The sequence below is a fragment of the Mobula hypostoma genome, chromosome X2 (assembly GCF_963921235.1).
Source record: "Mobula hypostoma chromosome X2, sMobHyp1.1, whole genome shotgun sequence".
Lineage (NCBI taxonomy): Eukaryota > Metazoa > Chordata > Chondrichthyes > Myliobatiformes > Myliobatidae > Mobula > Mobula hypostoma.
Genome location: NC_086129.1, coordinates 39,766,547 through 39,785,997, shown reverse-complemented (window position 1 = coordinate 39,785,997; position 19,451 = coordinate 39,766,547). Strand labels below are relative to the sequence as shown.

The 19,451-nt window shown below is 43.5% G+C and overlaps 1 long non-coding RNA gene across 2 annotated transcripts in view; it reads left to right on the top strand.

Moving 5' to 3' along the window:
• LOC134341045 (uncharacterized) overlaps window positions 1–19,451 on the top strand; it is a 44,097-nt gene that overhangs the window by 7,737 nt on the left and 16,909 nt on the right. For both annotated transcript variants that reach the window (XR_010016703.1, XR_010016704.1), the window contains exon 2: window positions 11,001–11,223. This is a non-coding gene — a long non-coding RNA (uncharacterized LOC134341045). The remainder of the gene's footprint in view (window positions 1–11,000; window positions 11,224–19,451) is intronic.

Genomic DNA, 19,451 nt, shown 5'->3' with positions numbered 1-19,451 from the left:
TTAGTAAGGTGCCTGACAAGGTTCCTCATGGAACCCTCATCCAGAAGATTCAGATGGATGTCATCCATGGTAAATTTGCCGTTTGGATTCAGAACCGGCTTGCTCATTGAAGACAGAGGGTAATAGTCAAAGGGGCTTATTCTAGCTGGGGGTCTGTGATTAGTGGTGTTCTGTAGGGATCTGAACTGGGACCTCTGCTGTTTATGAGTGGAAACTGTCAATGACCTGGATGAAAATGTAGATCGGTGGGTGAGTGAGTTTACAGATGATGCGAAGATTGGTGTCATTATGGATTGCATAAAAGACTGACAAAGAATACAACGGGATATAGATCAGTTGCAGATCTGGGCGGAGAAATGGCAGATGGAAGTTAACCCAACCAAATGTGAAATGTTCACCTTGGTAGGTCAAATGTAAAGAGACAGTACACTATTAAGAGCAAGATCCTTAAAAGTGTTGATGAGCAAAGGGATCTTGGGCTCCAAGTTCATAACTCCCTGAAAATGGCTACACAGGTTGATAGGGCGGTTAAGAAGGCATATGGAACACTTACCTTTATTAGTCAAGGCATTGAGTTGAAAAGTCAGGAAGTTATGTTGCAGCTTTATAAAACTGTGGTTAGGCCACATCTCAAATATTGCAGACAGTTCTGACCCCCCTATTATAGGGGGGATGTGGAAGCTTTGGAGAGGGTGCAGAGGAGGTTTACCAGGATGCTGCCTGGTTTAGGGGGCATGTACTAATATGAGACGTTGGACAGACTTGGGTTGTTTTCTCTGGTGCCGTGGAGGCTAAGGGGAGATCTAATGGAGGACTATAAGATTGAGAGACATAGATAGAGAACACAGCCAGTACCTTTTTCATGAGGTTGAAATGTCTAGTACCAGAGGGCATGCATTTAAGATGAGAGGGAGCAATTTCAAAGGAGATATGAGGGGCAAGTTTTTTACACAGGGAGTGATGGGTGTCTGGAGTGCACTGCGTGGGGTGGGGGTAGAGGCAGATACATTAAGAACTTTTAAGAGAAATTTAGTAGGTAGAAGAATGTGAGGAAAATAGTGGGATATGGAATTGTGTAGGCAGAAGAGATTGGTTTTGTTGGCCATTTAATTACTAATTTAATTGTCTTGGCACAATATTGTGGGCTGAAGGGCCCATTCCTGTGCTGTACTACTCGCTGCTCTAAGCTCTATTGTGAAAACCATGCAGAGATGGTTTAAATAAATTGTGGAAGGAAAGAAATGATGCTAAAATTCTTAATTGATAGAGCATATACTGCCATTGTGCTTTCTCATAAAGTAAAGACTAAATTTAACAACCACCAATATAAGATTTTGGCTAAGAAATCAAACCAGGAATTTATAAGGGAGTTGTAAAAAGGTGGAGACAATTAGAATGCATGCACTTACAGGGAGGTTAGACCAGCATTAGAGAGACTAGGGAGGATGACATGAGGCTTGTGGAAGACGCAGACATCATCTTGGACTGCAGAAGCCAAATTTCCCATTGTTATGCTGTAGATGTAATTCCAGGGCGAAGACTCAGTGGTTGATTTGAGGGCTTTGCATGGAATGGTGCCCGCAGAATTAATGTGTCAAAGCGAAAAGACAACTGATATCCAATAAAGGTTTTCCTCAAACTTATGGCTGAGGCTATTATAACTTTTCAGTTCTGTCTCTGGTGCTTTATTTGCTTTTTATTTCGGAGAGGGAAAGCTGTCTGTTTAACCTGGGGTTAGGTTAGCTAGAACAACAATAGCAAACCATACGCGGGGTGTGGGGGGGGGGGGTGAATACACAGAACACTGATTCTCTTTGCAACTTGATCAATCCAGTTTCCTTCTAGTGTAGTCTACTAATGTGGCCTTAAACAGAGATTTAATTATTCATCATTCATCGGGTTTTGGTTAATTTGGAGTGTTGCGTTGCTTATGGCAACCATCTCCAGTATCATCTCGTTCTCATTTAGAAATGTTTAATGCTTCATCATAGGTTGTCACCTGAATAATGCTGTTTTCACATTCTTTTGAGTGATAAGTATTTCCCTCTTTTTGTTAAGTACCAGCTTTCTAAAAGTCTTCTAGAGAATAGTTGAGGTCTTTCACCAGCCTTTAATCCACCCCTGCTCCCCTTCTCCTGCACATCTATTGCTCCTATGTTTTAGAATGCAGTAAATAGTTGTGTTTATGTTCAGGCACTTATTGTTAGCATGAAGGACATGGAGATAAGGCAAAGCTCCCATTGCACTGCTCCAACCTCAAAAATGTCTCCAGTCACCCCTATATTACCCAGAATAAGATTCCCATTCAAATTTATCTGTGATGAAAATAGGAGCAGAAGTAGACTGTCAGATCCTTCGGGCATGTCCTGCCAATCAATATGATCATGGCTGATCAAATTCGATCTAATCTGATCCCATTAGGCAATAGTTCAAGACTATCTAAATGACACACCTTTTATTTTGTATTCAATACATTGAAACCACTTTATAAGCTGTTTCTGGATATGAAAGTGAAATGTTGACATTTTCAGTATTTAGATAGAAATTCCAGCATTTACATAGCATGACCCCAAGCTATCCCAAATATTTTCTTTGTGCCAAAGGAATACTTGTGTGTTACTACTGTGACCTAGGAAAACCAAAAGCCAATCTTTGCATAGCAAGCTCCCAAAAAATAGCAATATGATTAACCAGAACACAGGAGACTGCAGATGCTGGAATCTGGAGCAAAAGAAAACACAAGTTGCTGGAAGAACTCAATAGGTCAAGCAATATCTGGGGGAGGAAAGGAATTGTTGAGGTTTCAGGTCGAGACCTTGCATCAAGACTGATAAATCTGGAAATCTTTTCTATTGATATTTATGCTCTTCAGGGAAGGACATTTGTTATCTCTACTAAGTTTGACCTACATGTGGTTCTGGATCCACCTAAAAGGTTGACTCCTAATGGCCACAGATCAGGAATGGATATTAAATGCCAGCACCGCTGATGAAGTCAGCATATAGTGAAGCAACAAATAAAAGTACAAAGAGCACCATGTAAAATGGGCTGCACAAAACGATAAGAGGCAAAGATTGAATGGGCAGCCAGAGACGTTTCCCAGGGCAAAAATGGCTAATATGAGGGGGCTTAGTTTTAAGGTAATTGGAGGAAAGTTTTGGGGGGATGTCAGAGATAGGTTTTTAAACAGAGAGTGGTAAGTGCATAGAGCACATTGTTGGGGGTGGTGGTAGTGGCAGATACATTAGGGACATTTAAGACACTCTTAGATGCACACGGCCAAAAGCAAAATGGAGGCTATGAGGGAGAGGATGGCTAGATTGATCTCAGAGTAGGTTAAAAGGATGACACAACATCATGGGCTGAAGGAGCTCAATTGTTCTGCACTGTTCATAAAGTATACAGTACACATATTCTGCGTTTTTAAATAGTCAGGATGCAAAAAATAGCTCCACTGATGTTCTCTGCAATATTTTGATGGGATTCTTTATGTGTCATTCAGTGTCTACCTTTAACCATTTATCTGAAGTTCTGACAGCCTCGTGCACCCTCACACTTTCATTGGAGAGGAGCCTAAAGAGATTCTGCTTTTGCCGTTGACGTGGGTTTGAATATATCACCTTTGACTCAGACATCAAAGCAATACTTAGTCTACTGTGGCTGGTGGGGTGGAGCTACGTCTCTACCAAAGGAGGTGTAAGGTGCTCCTTCCCTCCGCGAGCCTATAGGTCACCCCTGGGAAGGTGTAGCACCTGCTTAACCTCCCCCCCCCACCCCCTATCAGGGTCACGTGAAGCCATGGGAGATGGTCTAGGATCAGCTGGTGCATATCACAAGTCCTGGTTATGCGACCACTGACACCAGGCAGACAATCTCTGAAGAGTATTGATAATGGCTGAGGTCACCCGTCTTGCAAAGACACTGCCCAGAGGAAGGCAACGGAAAACCACTTCTGTAGAAATATTTGGCAAGAACAATCATGGTCATGGAAAGACCATGATTGCCCACGTCATACCACACAGCACAGAATGATGATGAGTCTTCTTAGTCACTAAGTCACTTACAATTACTGCTGAACATTTGTTTGTTAATTCGTTCCTTTAATTACTAGGGGTATTACGGATTTTCATCCAATTTGGTTTTTAATAAATATCAATCCATATTGAATTTACAGGCAGAGAAGGTAATTTATCTCAACATATCTGTACTAGTGTTAATGCCAGCAACACACACAAAATGCTGGTGAACACAGCAGGCCAGGCAGCATCTCTAGGAAGAGGTACAGTCGACGTTTCAGGCCGAGACCCTTCGTCAGGACTAACTGAAAGAAGAGCTAATAAGAGATTTGAAAGTGGGAGGGGGAGGGGGAGGTCTGAAATGATAGGAGAAGACAGGAGGGGGAGGGATGGAGCCAAGAGCTGGACAGTTGATTGGCAAAAGGGATATGAGAGGATCATGGGACAGGAGGCCCAGGGAAAAAGAAAAGTGTGGGGGGGGGAACCCAGAGGATGGGCAAGGGGTATAGTCAGAGGGACAGAGGGAGAAAAAGGAGAGTGAGAGAAAGAATGTGTGTATAAAAATAAATAACAGATGGGGTACGAGGGGGAGGTGGGGCATTAGCAGAAGTTAGAGAAGTCGATGTTCATGCCATCAGGTTGGAGGCTACCCAGACGGAATATAAGGTGTTGTTCCTCCAACCTGAGTGTGGCTTCATCTTTACAGTAGAGGAGGCCGTGGATAGACATGTCAGAATGGGAATGGGATGTGGAATTAAAATGTGTGGCCACTGGGAGATCCTGCTTTCTCTGGTGGACAGAGCGTAGGTGTTCAGCAAAGCAGTCTCCCAGTCTGCGTCGGGTTTTGCCAATATATAGAAGGCCACATCGGGAGCACTGGACGCAGTATATCACCCCAGCCGACTCATAGGTGAAGTATCGCCTCACCTGGAAGGACTGTCTGGGGCCCTGAATGGTGGTGAGGAAGGAAGTGTAAGGGCATGTGTAGAATGCCTCCAGCTTCCCTTCTCTTCACACATTTATCCATCCACTCACTGAACAAAGGATAAGAGAACAGAGAAATTTGCAAATGAACGCACGACATGTCAAACCTTGAAGTGGATGGGCTACAGCAGCAGAAGATTACGAACGTACACCTAATAAAGTGGCCACTGAGTGTAGTTTGTAATTGGAATCATCAAAAGACACAGACCTGAGGTGATCTATACATAAGCAGAATGCAGCCACAAGCCTGGTGTAACTGGACTCTGACTGAAAGAGGTTGCAACTACCATAAGCAGGGAATAAGGCAGCATTCTTTAGCACAGGTACTTCTGCAAGACAAACAGACTGCAAATTATCCGGTCGGATAATATGAATCTTGATTCAAAGCTTCAATCAATGCTTCTCTACTGTACTGAAATAATGCTGAAACAGTTCTGTGATAGGGATCCTGTTGCAAAGGCCTTGTTTGAACTGAATTCAAAGTCTCCCCTGACCAGCAAAGAGGAGTAAATTGAAATAAAGTGACAGGTGTCGGTGCTTCAGTGTCCTAATCACTTCCAAATGTGACCTGACAAAGGCAGCTTTGAGGAGAGGCAGGTTACAGTAAAGGGTGGAGGGGGGATAGTTTTACAGTAACTGGGCAGCTTCCAGCATGCCTTTGGTGGATAACAGTGTGCCCTGTGTTTTTTGTTAAAACCTTTCCATAACCTCTTTGGTTACTCCATGCCACCATGCCACCATGCACCAACATTCCCAGGCACGGTGTTGTCCAGTTCACAGAAGTGTTAACTCTTTTCGACATTTCTCCTGTCTTGGAGTTCAGCAGGGATGTGGAGGAGGGGGAAAGAAATGAAGTCCGCTGGGATTTCAAATGCTTCGTTTTATTTTTACTGTTTTCAAATTCTTTCCAAAAAAAACCATATGCTTCAGGGAAGTTGTTAAATGTGTGTACACTATTTAAAGAAGTCCCCGAGGGTTACAGTATTTGGATTTCTTTTACCGCAGGTGTGGTCACTTCAACAAGGAGGTGGGTTATTGGTATAACTCCAGATGCCAATCTGCTTTTTTCTTGAGGAGAGGTTTAAAGGTAGAATGAACTTGCATATCTTTAGACTCTTTCATGACCTCAGAAAGTCCCAAACGATTCCAGTCAATGCTATACCTTTGAACGATAGTCACTGTTGTAATTCAGGATGCACACTAGCCAATATGTAAATAGCAAGCTCCCACAAGGAGCAATAAATTCATAGAATCGTAGAGAGATACAACATAGAAACATGCCTGTCAGGTGTCCAAGTATTAACTACCCACTTACACCTGCATTCAATCTATTTTATTCTCCCCACATTCCCATCAAAGCCTGCCAGGTCATCTACCTACAGGAAAGATGTAAATAAGGTTGAAAGAGTGCAGAGAAAATTTACAAGGATGTTGACGGGTCTGGGGGACCTGAGTTATAAGGAAAGATTGAATAGGTGAGGACTTCATTCCTTAGAATGTAGAAGATTGAGAGGAGATTTGATGGAGGTATACAAAATTATGAGGGGTAAATGCAAGCAGGCTTTTTCCACTGAGGTCAGGTAGGACTACAACCAGAGGTCATGGGTTAAGGGTGAAGGGTGAAAAGTTTAAGGGGAGTATGAGAGGGAACTTCTTTGCTCAGATGGTGGTGAGAGTGTGGAATGAGCTGCCAGCACAAGTGGTGGATAAGTTTGGATAGGTACATGGATGGTAGGGGTGTGGAGGTCTATGAACCTGTGCAGGTCAATGGCAGTTTTAAAGGTTTGGCATGGACTAGATGGACTGAAGGGCCTGTTTCTATGCTGTACTTTTCTATGACTCTATGACTCTCTCAAACACATGAATACACAATAGGAGCAAATTTTAGGGCCATAATTTTAAGGTAATTGGGGGTAAATTTAAGGCGAGCTTATGGTGTATGTCAAAGGTAGAGTGTGGGTGTGTGGAATGTGCTGCCTGGGGTGGTGGTAGAGGCAGATACATTAGGGACATTTAAAAGACTTTTAGATGGGCACATGAATGACAGAAAAATGGAGGGAGGGTTGACAGAGAAGTGGTTATATAAGGAATGTATACTTTGCATGTCAGTCTGTGTAACCACTTCCCAAGCTGGATCGAGGTCCAGAGTTAAGTGTTTAAAGTGATGACGGGGAAGTGGTTATATAAGGAATGTATACTTACCGGGGAAGTGAGAAATATGAAGGGTCAACAGGATGTTAGAATTATAAGGGTAACATTGCAATGACAATCAAATTGGCCGGTGGGCTAAATTGACCAAATTACCTAACTCAACAATACTTCTATCAGCATTTCAGGAACAAAGGATGGGGATGAAGTTTCTCAGAGAGGTGAAATATAATCCACTCTAAATTCAATGTTGCATAATTTGAGTTAAATGAGAGACACCCCCAGGGGAGCCCGAGAGGGGGGGGAGAATGAGCACCCCAATAGGATGGACCTATTAACAATGACCAAGGTAAATGGTCAACACCATGGACCTAGATTTAGCTGTTTTGAAGCTCTTCCTTGCCCATGCGATGATCTTTTCCAGGCCCTGGAGGATCCACCTGCTGCCAGGAACTGGTGTTGTCATGACAATGAGGTCATCCATAAAGGCTCTGATCGAACACCAAACTTGGTCAGCGGGCCTCTACGCTCTGCCTCGGCTGCCTTGACTATCATATTCATGGCAAGGGCAAAGAGAGTAACGGAGATTGTGCACCCAGTTATAATCCCCTTCTCCAGCTTATGCCAGCCTGATGTCATAGCTCCAGACAAGAGAGAGATGCATTTGCAGCAAAGTTTGTAAGAACAAGCGCAGCCTAAAGATCCATCAGGCCAGAATGAAGTGCTTGGAGCAGGAGAATGCTGCGCAGCGCATAGGATTTACACCTGGTGAGACGCAGGAGGAGCCCGGCCTGGAGTCACCCCACGGAGCCCAGAACCTCCAAGCACCAGAAGCTTCTGTCCCAAGCAACATAGTTCAACAGCGCCGGATCAAGTGGCCCCCAGCCAGCAACAAGAAAGAGTGGCTGCAGTTCGATGGCGATGTAGCAAGGATCATAGAGTTGAGAGCCAAGGGAGATTTTGACAGACGGCTTCAGACAATGACCACCATCATTGTCAGCTTTGCCACAGAGAGGTTTGGAATGGAGGAGGGAAAGACCACCAGATCCCGATACACTATGAACCGCAGGGCAGCCCAGATCCACCAACTGCACCAAGAGCTCCGGTCCCTGGCACGGCAGTTCAGGGTAGCAATGGAGGAGAAACCTCCCCTGGTTGAGCTTTGGAACATCTGCAGGAAGAAGCTAATAACCCTGCGCAGAGCAGAATGGCACAGGAGGTGAGGGAGAGAAAGAGCCAGGAAGCGAACTGCCTTCATAGGCAATCCGTTTGGTTTTACAAAACAGCTCCTAGGGCAGAAATGCTGCGGCCGCCTTGTGTGCTCTAAAGAAGAGGTAGACCATTTCCTTCATAACATCCTGAGCGACCCTGCAAGGGAACAAGAGCTGGGCCTCCACAGAGCCCTTACAAGCCAACCACTTCCCATAGTGGAGTTCGATGTGAGGGAGCCCACCTGGAGGGAAGTCCAGGAGGTTGTGTCTTCAGCCAGAGCCAGTTCTGCGCCAGGACCCAGCAGCGTACCCTACAAGGTGTACAAGCACTGCCTGGAGCTTCTCAAGATTCTTTGGAAGATCCTGCGAGTGATCTGGCGCAGGAAGGCAGTGGCAGACCAGTGGAGGTACGCAGAGGGGGTCTGGATCCCCAAGGAGGAAAATTCGTCGAATCTGGAGCAGTTCAGATCCATCTCACTGCTTAGTGTGGAAGAGAAAATCTTCTTTAGTGTCTTGTCCCGCCAGATGACGGACTTTCTCCTCAAGAACGCTTACATCGACACTTCAGTGCAGAAAGGTGGAATTCCCGGAGTGCCTGGGTGCCTGGAACACACTAGACTAGTCACCCAGCTGATCAGGGAGGCACACATGGGGAAGGGAGTCCTGGTCCATTGGCTAGATCTCGCCAATGCGTATGGGTCAATACCCCACAAACTGGTGGAGTTTACACTGGACCAACACCATGTTCCCAGAAAGGTCAAGGACCTCATCATGAACTACTACAGGAACTTCAGACTGAGAGTCACTTCTGGAGCTATGACATCAGGCTGGCAAAAGCTGGAGAAGGGGATTATAACCGGGTGTACAATCTCCGTTACTCTCTTTGCCCTTGCCATGAATATGATAGTCAAGGCAGCCGAGGCAGAGTGTAGAGGCCCACTGACCAAGTCTGGTGTTCGATCAGAGCCTTTATGGATGACCTCATTGTCATGACAACACCAGTTCCTGGCAGCAGGTGGATCCTCCGGGGCCTGGAAAAGCTCATCGCATGGGCAAGAATGAGCTTCAGACCAGCTAAATCCAGGTCCACGGTGTTGAAGAAGGGCAAAGTGGTGGACAAGTTTTGTTTTACCTTGGATGGCACTAAAGTTCCATCTATCAATGAGAAGCCAGTCAGGAGCTTGGGGAAGGTCTTCGACCGTAGCCTCAGAGATGCAGCTGCCGTCCGATCAGCTTCCAAGGAGCTTGAGATCTGGTTCACCAGGGTGGACAAGTCAGGCTTGCCTGGAAGGTTCGAAGCCTGGATTTACCAGCATGGCATCCTACCCCAAATCCTATGGCCGCTACTGGTATACGAGATGCTTGTGACAACTGTGGAGTTGCTGGAGAGAAAGGTTAGTAACTACCTTCGAAGGTGGTTGGGCCTACCTCGTAGTCTGAGCAGCTCAACACTATACAGAAGGAGCAATAAGCTGCGACTTCCCATCAGCAGCCTGGACGAGGAGTTCAGGGTTCTTGACGACATTCAGCAGCACATTTTCCAACCAAATTTAGTGAATGTGCAAAACATGGAATGTAATCCGCAAACTCATTCAGTTCTTTAATTCGTGCTTGTAAGCCACTATACTTGCCACTCATGTTGCTGGCATTGTCATAACTTTGACACGGCAGTCTTTTATATCAATGTCATTTTCCTTTAAAAAGTCAAGTAAACTTTGAGCGAGCTGTTCAGCACTCTGACCGTCCATATCCAAAAACTTCACAAATCTTTCAACTGGTCCAGACGGCAAAACATAGCACACAGTCAAAGTCAGTTGGTCCACATTCGATATATCTGGAGTAGAATCCAATGAAACAAAATATCTAACACTTTACCTGTGAGTCGGCTGGGGTGATATACTGTGTCCGGTGCTCCCAATGTGGCCTTCTATATATTGGCGAGACCCGATGCAGGCTGGGAGACCATTTCACTGAACACCTACGCTCTGTCCGCCAGAGAAAGCAGGATCTCCCAGTGGCCACACATTTTAATTCCACGGTCCATTCCCATTCTGATATGTCTATCCACGGCCTCCTCTACTGTAAAGATGAAGCCACACTCAGGTTGGAGGAACAAAACCTTATATTCCATCTGGGTAGCCTCCAACCTGATGGCATGAACACTGACTTCTCAAACTTCTGCTAATGCCCCACCTCCCCCTCCTACCCCATCCGTTATTTATTTATTTATTATTATTAGTAGTTTTTTTCTCTCTCTCTCTCTCTCTCTCCTTTTTCTCCCTCTGTCCCTCTCACTATACCCCTTGCCCATCCTCTGGGCTTCCCCCCTCCCCCTTTCTTTCTCCCTAGGCCTCCTGTCCCATGATCCTCTCATATCCCTTTTGCCAATCAACTGTCCAGCTCTTGACTCCATCCCCTCCCCCTCCTGTCTTCATTTCAGATCTCCCCCTCCCCCTCCCACTTTCAAATCTCTTATTAGCTCTTCCTTCAGTTAGTCCTGACGAAGGGTCTCGGCCCGAAACGTCAACTGTACCTCTTCCTATAGATGCTGCCTGGCTTGTTACATTCACCAACAATTTTTATGTGTGTTATCTGCAGAATTTCTTATGTTTTCATTTGGTTTTTCTTCTTTTCTTTGTAGGTAGGGGGATTCTGTTCCCATTTGGACCAGCTAATAAGTTTCTTCCACTGGCCAGTCAGTGAGCATAAACCTGGCCACAGTAACGCACAAGAGAAAATCTGCAGATGCTGGAAATCCAAGCAACACACACAAAATGCTGGAGGAACACAGCAGGCCAGGCAGCATCTTTGAAAAAAAGTACAGTTGACATTTCAGGCTGAGACCCTTCGACAGGACTGGCTCGGTAATGAGAAACACAGTTAATTCAAACTCTTTTAGATTTTGTACTTTCTCTGAGAAAAGTGCTTCTTCGGCAGGGAATCACTTGGAGTCAATGTGACTTTGAGCTAAAGTGTCAAGTGGGAACTGCTGAGTAAGGAATCATGTTGGAAAGGTTTAAGTCCTAAGTTTGCAAAGCTTACTGCCATGTGCACACATCCAGGTATGCATACGTGCAATGAAAAATTGGCTTGCAGCAACAAGAGGGTAAAGCGGTGGATGTTGTCTATATGGACTTCATTAAGGTCTTTGACAAAGTTCCACACAGAAGGTTAGTTAGGAAGGTTCAATCGTTAGATATTAATACTGAAGTAGTAAAATGGATTCAGCAGTGGCTGGATGGGAGATGCCAGAGAGTAATGGTGGATAACTGTTTGACAGATTGGAGGCCGGTGACTAGTGGTGTGCCTCAGGGATCTGTACTGAGTCCAATGTTGTTTGTCATATACATTAATGATCTAGATGATGGGGTGGTAAATTGGATTTGTAAGTATGCTGATGATTCTAAGATAGGTGGAGTTGTGGATAATGAAGTAGGTTTTCAAAGCTTGCAGAGAGATTTACGCCAGTTAGAAGAGTGGGCTGAAAGATGGCAGATGGAATTTAATGCTGATAAATGTGAGGTGCTACATTTTGGTAGGACTAATCAAAATAGGACATACATGGTAAGTGGTAGGGCACTGTAGAATGCTGTAGAACAGAGGGATCTAGGAATAATGGTGCATAGTTCCCTGAAGGTGGAATCTCATGTGGATAGGGTGGTGAAGAAAGCTTTTGGTAGCTGGCCTTTATAAATCAGAGCATTGAGTATAGGAGTTGGGATGTGATGCTGAAATTATACAAGGCATTGGTAAGGCCAAATTTGGAGTATTGTGTACAGTTTTGGTCACCAAATTATAGGAAAGATGTCAACAAAATAGAGAGAGTACAGAGAAGATTTACTAGAATGTTACCTGGGTTTCACACCTAAGTTACAGAGAAAGGTTGAACAAGTTGGGTCTTTATTCTTTGGGGCGTAGAAGGTTGAGGGGGGACTTGATAGAGGTATTTAAAATTATGAGGGGGATAAGTAGAGTTGACGTGGATAGGCTTTTTCCATTGAGAGTGGGGGAGATTCAAACAGGAGGACATGAGTTGAGAGTTAAAGGGCAAAAGTTTAGGGGTAACATAAGGGGAGCTTCTTTACTCAGAGAGTGGTACCTGTGTGGAACAAGCTTCCAGCAGAAGTGGTTGAAGCAAGTTCGATGTTGTCATTTAAAGTTAAATTGGATAGCTATATGGACAGGAAAGGAATGGAGGGTTATGGGCTGAGTGCAGGTCGGTGGGACTAGCTGAGAGTAAGAGTTCGGCATGGATTAGAAGGGCTGAGATGGCCTGTTTCCGTGCTGTAATTGTTATATGGTTATATGGTTATATTACAGGTGTGTAGCATTGGAGACACAACATTCACAACAGAAAAATAATTAAACATGAATGATGTAAAATTATACAAGAACAGCACAATTAGAACAAAATCATCAAATATTAGAGGAATATTAGAGCTTTGTAAAACAAGCAGCAGATCTCTTGTCTCTTTGTTCATTGGAGCTGCAAAAACAACCTCAGTGTCTTTGAGTTAGTCTGGTGGCAAGAGCTGCTTGGTTGGCCTGCACGGTACTGATGTTTTGAGGTTAATTTTCAGCCTGCACTGCTGACAACTGTAGTCGCCCTGCAGACCAAAATGTCACCACCTACTGGCCCTTGCTTGAAAATGTGTTTGTCTGCATTCCTAGAGGGGGACGAAATTCAACAGGATTGCTGTAGCACATCTCTCACTCAAAACATCTTCCAACACACAGACCTGAACATCCAGAAGTCCATTCAATGCATTGATTGTTGCACATGGAAAAGCTACAGGACATGGGAAAATAACAATATACTGTAGCTGCTCAGTTCCTTGAACTCATTCTGCCATTCATAGGCACTTTGAGAGAAATGGTGCATTTTGAAGGTTGGCATAATTTACTTCAATTCAGACGCTTAATTTAATCAAGTGCAAGCAAATATCGCTTGCACCAACTGCTCCTCTAGACACAGTTATGCACTTACAAGTTTCACTGCACATTGCAGTTAAATGGTTGACGTTTGGTAACCTTGGCTCTGTAGTGGAGATGTTGAACAGTTCCCCATTCATCCTAAGGATTGGATATGAGGTGCAGAACTGTGGGAAGGAAAACCTGAAAAAAATACACTCAGTGGCTATTTTATTGGGTACCTCCTGTACCTAATAAAGTAGCCACTAAGTGTACAGTATGTTCCTGATCTTCTGTTGCTGTGGCCCATTCACTTCAGGGTTCGATGTGTTGTGCGTTCTGAGATGAATAACCTGTCTGGCCATTTTCCTTTGTCCTCCCTCATTAACAAGGTGGTTTTGCCAACAGAATGACTGCTCACTGATTTTTTTTTAATTTTATGCACTATTCTCTGTAAATAGAGACTGTTGTGTGAAAATCCCAGGAGATCAGCAGTTTCTGGGATACTCAAACCACCTTGTCTGGCATCAACAATCATTCCATGGTCAAAGTCATTTAGATCTTCCCCATTCTTCCCCATTCTGATGTTTGGTCTGAACAATAACTGAACCTCTTGACCATGTCTGAATGCTTTTCTGCATTGAGTTGCTGCCACACGATTGGCTGATTAGATATTTGAATTAATGAACAGGTGTACAGGTGTGTCTAATAAAATGGCCGTGGAGTGTAGATTGGAAATGACTAACTGGATGAGTTGTTATAAATTGTCAGGATACTTCATTAGTTTCCCCTGGGAACTAACCTGTAGGCTACCCATGGATTCCCAAAAGATGAGTGGAGGGTAGACTTTGATGTTGAACGATGTTGTAAGGTGGGCCACAAGAAGTCTGATTCACAATTCTCCAATTTTTACCTTTTTTTAAGTGAATTGGGAAAGTTACGAAACTGGTAGATAGTTTGGCTTCTAGTTGGCTACGAAGAAGGTACTAACACCATAAACGTTTCTGAATTGCAACACATCTGACATAATCAAACTTGTTCCAGATTCTCAATCACTGCTTCCATTCCATCCTTTGCACTTGACTGCAAAATTGTCTTAATGATATGATTTATAAATCACTGCCTTTTTTTCTGGAAGGTTTAGATGTAAATATAAAGGCTCTGAGCTAATCAACTGCATATTTTTCTTCACCAAACAATGACGAAGGAGGCAAGTGGGGTTATTGAGAATGACATTGGACATAACAACAGTCATCAATGTAAAAGCAAGCCATTCCACTGAGTGATTTGTAATAAGAAAAGATCTTCCAGTGATACTACTTGTTGCACTGGGATATGACAAAACACGTTACTGTCAAAGAAACACTATTGTTGAACAATGGCATGAACATTGATTTCTCTAGCTTTCAGTAATTTCTTCCTCCCCCCCATTTTGACTCCCCTCTTACCCCTTTCCTTCTCCTCACCTGCACATCATTTCCTCTGATGCCCCTCTTCCTTCCCTTTCTCCTGTGGTCCACTCTCCTCTCCTAACAAATACCTTCTTCTTTACCTCTTCCACCTATTGCCTCCCAGATTCTCACCCCACCAGTACCCACCCATCTTTTCCCTCACCTGGTCTCACCTATCACCTGCCAGCTTGTATGCTTTCCCTCACCCCACCTTCTATTCTGCCTTGTTCTCCCTTCCTTTGCAGTTCTGACGAAGGGTCTTGGCCCAAAACACTGACTGCTTATTCCCCTCCATGGATGCTGCCTGACCTATTGAGTTCCTCAAGCGTTTTGTGTGTTCCTCTGCAGAATCTCTTGTATTTATGTTGTTGAACACTATCATTGTAAAGAAGAGAATTACTGCAGCTAATGTGTGCAAAACAAGCTCCCACAAACTGATGTGTGAGAGTAATTGGACAATCTGGTTTTGTTTAGCTGTATTGGTTTCTGAACCATAACTACAGGCCAGAATACTGAGATGAACTCATTATAAAACTGTCTGGCAATAATTCCATAGGATCCCAGATATTGCCCCTGAGCTGTAAAAAGTTGGCTGATATCTAGTCGTGAAGTTTGCAAGGTATAATTTGTCTCCAGGCTGTTCCGGGTTTCTGATCTCACCAGTCACTAACAGACAGTGAATGTGTACAAACTTCAGATGAACTGTTGCAACTAATTTCCTGAACATAACAATAGCAATCTGCATTTATGTGACACTGTTTACCGAAATAACGTCAGTATTTCAAAAGAACATAATTAAGCATATTTTGACCCTGTGCTAAGTAAAGAAGTATTGGAGAAAATGGCCAAGAATCTGGAAAAAGAGTAAGTATTAAGGTTGTGGATTTTAATATTGAGATGTTGCCAAACTGGAAGCCAGTGCTGGTAAGTATGTGTTGAATCTTCTTAATTCCAATCCAAGCTCCATGATTCCTCTGCACTAAGCACTGTCAAACCATATACAGATTTATCACTCATAGTGTATCAATGGTAGATTCCAGGAGCATTTCCGCCATGAAAGAAACAAGTTAGTAGACAACCTTAAAGAAGCTGCAAGGATTTTATAGACACCCTGACCAAGATTGAGAACATTGGTGGGGAAAGTAAGAGAAGACAGCTTTTCTGTCCATTCAGTGTCTATTCTTTTACATTTTTCATGCTGACACCTCTTGATCAGTCCTAATTCCTTACACAATGTGGTGGTAAGTTGCAGTCCTACCATTGTGTTGTTGGATGGAGAGTTGCAGTATTTTGACCCATTGATGACGAAGGACTGGTGATGTATTTTCAAATCAGGGTAGTGTGTAATTTGAAGGGAAACATGGAGGTAATGTTGCTACCAGGTAGATGCCTAGTCCATCCTGGAGGGATAAATGACTGCAGTGCACTCTGCAAATGGTATAGACTGGACCAGTAGTGGAGGGGATGACTGTTCAGGGTGATTATGGGTGTTCATTAAGCAAAGTGCATTGGCTTCTTGAGAGCTTTTCAAGCTACACTCAACAAGGCAAGTGAAAAGTATTCCATAATGCTGCTTTGTAGACCATTGAGAGACCTTAATGTATCAGCCATTCCTGTGAAGTTCCTTCCTCCCTGGGAGCTTCCAATGAGGTTCAAATAACTGTGGGAAGACTGGCCAGTAAAAACACTAGTGGTAAATTTGTTAATTCTGATTGGACATATTTCATCATATCCCCCCCCCATCTTGTTTATCTCACAAACCATGTCTTTGCTGTTGAATTGACAGTATTCTAGCCTTACATTGTACCTTTTTCCTCACACCAGGTGAATCTAGTATATCCTCTACCAGCTAATGGGATGATCCTTCTTCATATCTGTCAAATCACCACTTCCATTTCCAACATACTGCTTATGTTTAATGCCCTCATGGTTTTGCTGATCGGCTCTATTCGTCATTGCATATGGAAATTAATTTTCAGTGTCCTCATAACAATCCTGAACAGTTGGCAACCCCAGACAGTGGCAGAAAATGCAGATAACAGATGTTGAGTCTGTGATAGGTTGATCTATTTCCTCCCACTTCCCCACTTCCATACTGCCTATTTTGAAGAGTGGATATAATACCGGATACGTTTGCCTATTGGCATCAGGAAAGGGAGGAAGGATAAATCAAGTGTATACTCATATTAGTTGCTGTTCATGCTAAAATGCTCCAATCATCATTCGTAGGTGTTGGCGGAGGGAATTAGCTGCTACGTAGGCTAACCTTCTCAGTAATATTTTGACAGACATCACTGTACCATTTCCTTTTCCCCTTGTACTGTCACAAATTAAATAATTCTGGATTTAGCTAATGTTATACAAAAAGTCCTCTACCTGATAAAGATAATTAGAGAGTCTGAATTACTGGAAAATAGAAGTTGTATTCTACTCTCTGTGGTTCTAGTAACCTTGGTTCAACTCTGACCTTAGATGTTCCCTTGTGTGGAGTTTGCCCATTTTCCTCTCTATGTGCATGTTGATTGTGATTGTGTAGGTGAATGGTGCAAACTGGTGTGAATATGAGAACAAAATGGGATTAAAGTGAATGGTTGAAGCAGAGTTAGGTCATTTCCATGCTATATGGCCCAGTACCTTTACAATTAAGTTGCAGTCATATCTATGAACACTAAGTTTCCTTGGGGAAAATATATTTATAAATGAGAAATCCAATGATTTATTGATTGCTCCCCTTCTCACCTTGCATCACCCCACCCCCTCATTCCTATCACTGCTTTTGATTTAGTGCACCGCTTGCCAAAGCCAGGTAAGAGATTACTGACACAGATGCTAGAAATAAGAGATTATTGATGTGCCATTGTAGCTTCTTGGAGACTTGCAAGAATGCACCTGTAGGGAATTATGCATGCATGGTTACTGCTTCTTTTCCCTTTTTTTCCATTCCCAATGCTCCAGGCTGTTATCCCAAAGCTACTAAGAGAAACCGAAATCTGATGTGTCGGTTTTTCAGTGGAGTAAAGGAAACTACAGTGGCATGAGAAAGGAATTTGCCAAAGTTAACTGGAAAGGGACACTGGCGGGAAGGACGGCAGAGCAGCAGTGGCTGGAGTTTATGCGAGAAGTGAGGAAGGTGTAAGACAGGTATATTCCAAAAAAGAAGAAATTTTCAAATGGAAAAAGGATGCAACCGTGGCTGACAAGAGAAGTCAAAGCCAAAGTTAAAGCAAAGGAGAGGGCATACAAGGAAGCAAAAATTAGTGGGAAGACAGAGGATTGGGAAGTTTTTAAAAGCTCTACCTTTTAAAAAACTATCTAGATGTGGCAACAAATTCCACAGATCTACCACCCTCTGACTAAAGTAATTTCTCCACATCTCTGTTCTAAATGGACGTCCTCCAATCCTGAAGTCATACCCTCGTGTCCTGGACTCCCCTACCATGGGAAATAACTTTGCCATATGGTGGATTTATGGCCTATCTTGTCATGTGCCTCCAGGTACTCTGTAATCTCATCCCTAACAATCGATTCCAACAATTTCCCAACCACTGATGTCAGACTAACAGGTCTATAGTTTCCTTTCTGCTGCCTCCCACCCTTCTTAAATAGCAGAGTAACATTTGCAATTTTCCAGTCATCCGGTACAATGCCAGAACCTATCGGTTCTTGAAAGATCATTGTTAATGCCTCGGCAATCTCTCCAGCTACTTCCTTCAGAACCTGAGGGTGCATTCCATCGGGTCCAGGAGATTTATCCACCCTCAGACCATTAAGCTTCCTGAGCACCTTCTCAGTCATAATTTTCACTGCACTTACTTCACTTCCCTGACACTCTTAAATGTCCGGTATACTGCAGATGTCTTCCACTGTGAAGACTGATACAAAATATGCATTCAGTTCCTCTGCCATCTCTGCGTCTCTCATTACAATATCTCCAGTGTCATTTTGTATTGGTCCTATGTCTACCCTCGACTCTCTTTTACCCTTTAGATACTTAAAAAAGCTTTTAGTATCTTCATTGATATTAGTCACCAGCTTCCTTTCTTAATTCATCTTTTCCTTCCTAATGACCTTCTTAGTTTCCTTCTGCAAGTTTTTATAAGCTTCCCAATCCTCTATCTCCCCACTGGCTTTGGCTTCCTTGTATGCCCTCTCTTTTGCTTTTACTTTGGCTCTGATTTCACTTGTCAGCCACGGTAGTGTCCTTCTTCCATTCGAAAATTTCTTCTTATTTGGAATATATCTGTCTTGCACTTCCCTCATTTTTCACAGAAACTCCAGCCATTGCTGCTCTGCTGTCCTCCTGCTCGTGTCTCTTTCCAGTCAACCTTGGCCAGTTCCCCTCTCATGCCATTGTAATTTCCTTTATTCCACTGAAATACTGACACATTGGAATTTAGTTTCTCCTTCTCAAATTTCAAAGTGAACTCAATCATATTGTGATCACTGTTCCCTAAGGAATCCTTAACCTTAAGCTCTCTTATCACCTCCTGAACATTGCACAACACCCAGTCCAGCACAGCCGATCCCCTCGTGGGCTCAACAACAAGCTGTTCTAAAAAGCCATCCCTTAGACATTCTACAAATTCTCTCTCTTGAGGTCCAGTAATGGCCTGGTTTTCCCAATCCACTTTCATGTTAAAATCCCCAATGATGATCATGACATTGCCCTTCTGACATGCCTTTTCTATCTCCTACTGTAATTTGTAATCCACATCCTGGCTGCTGTTTGG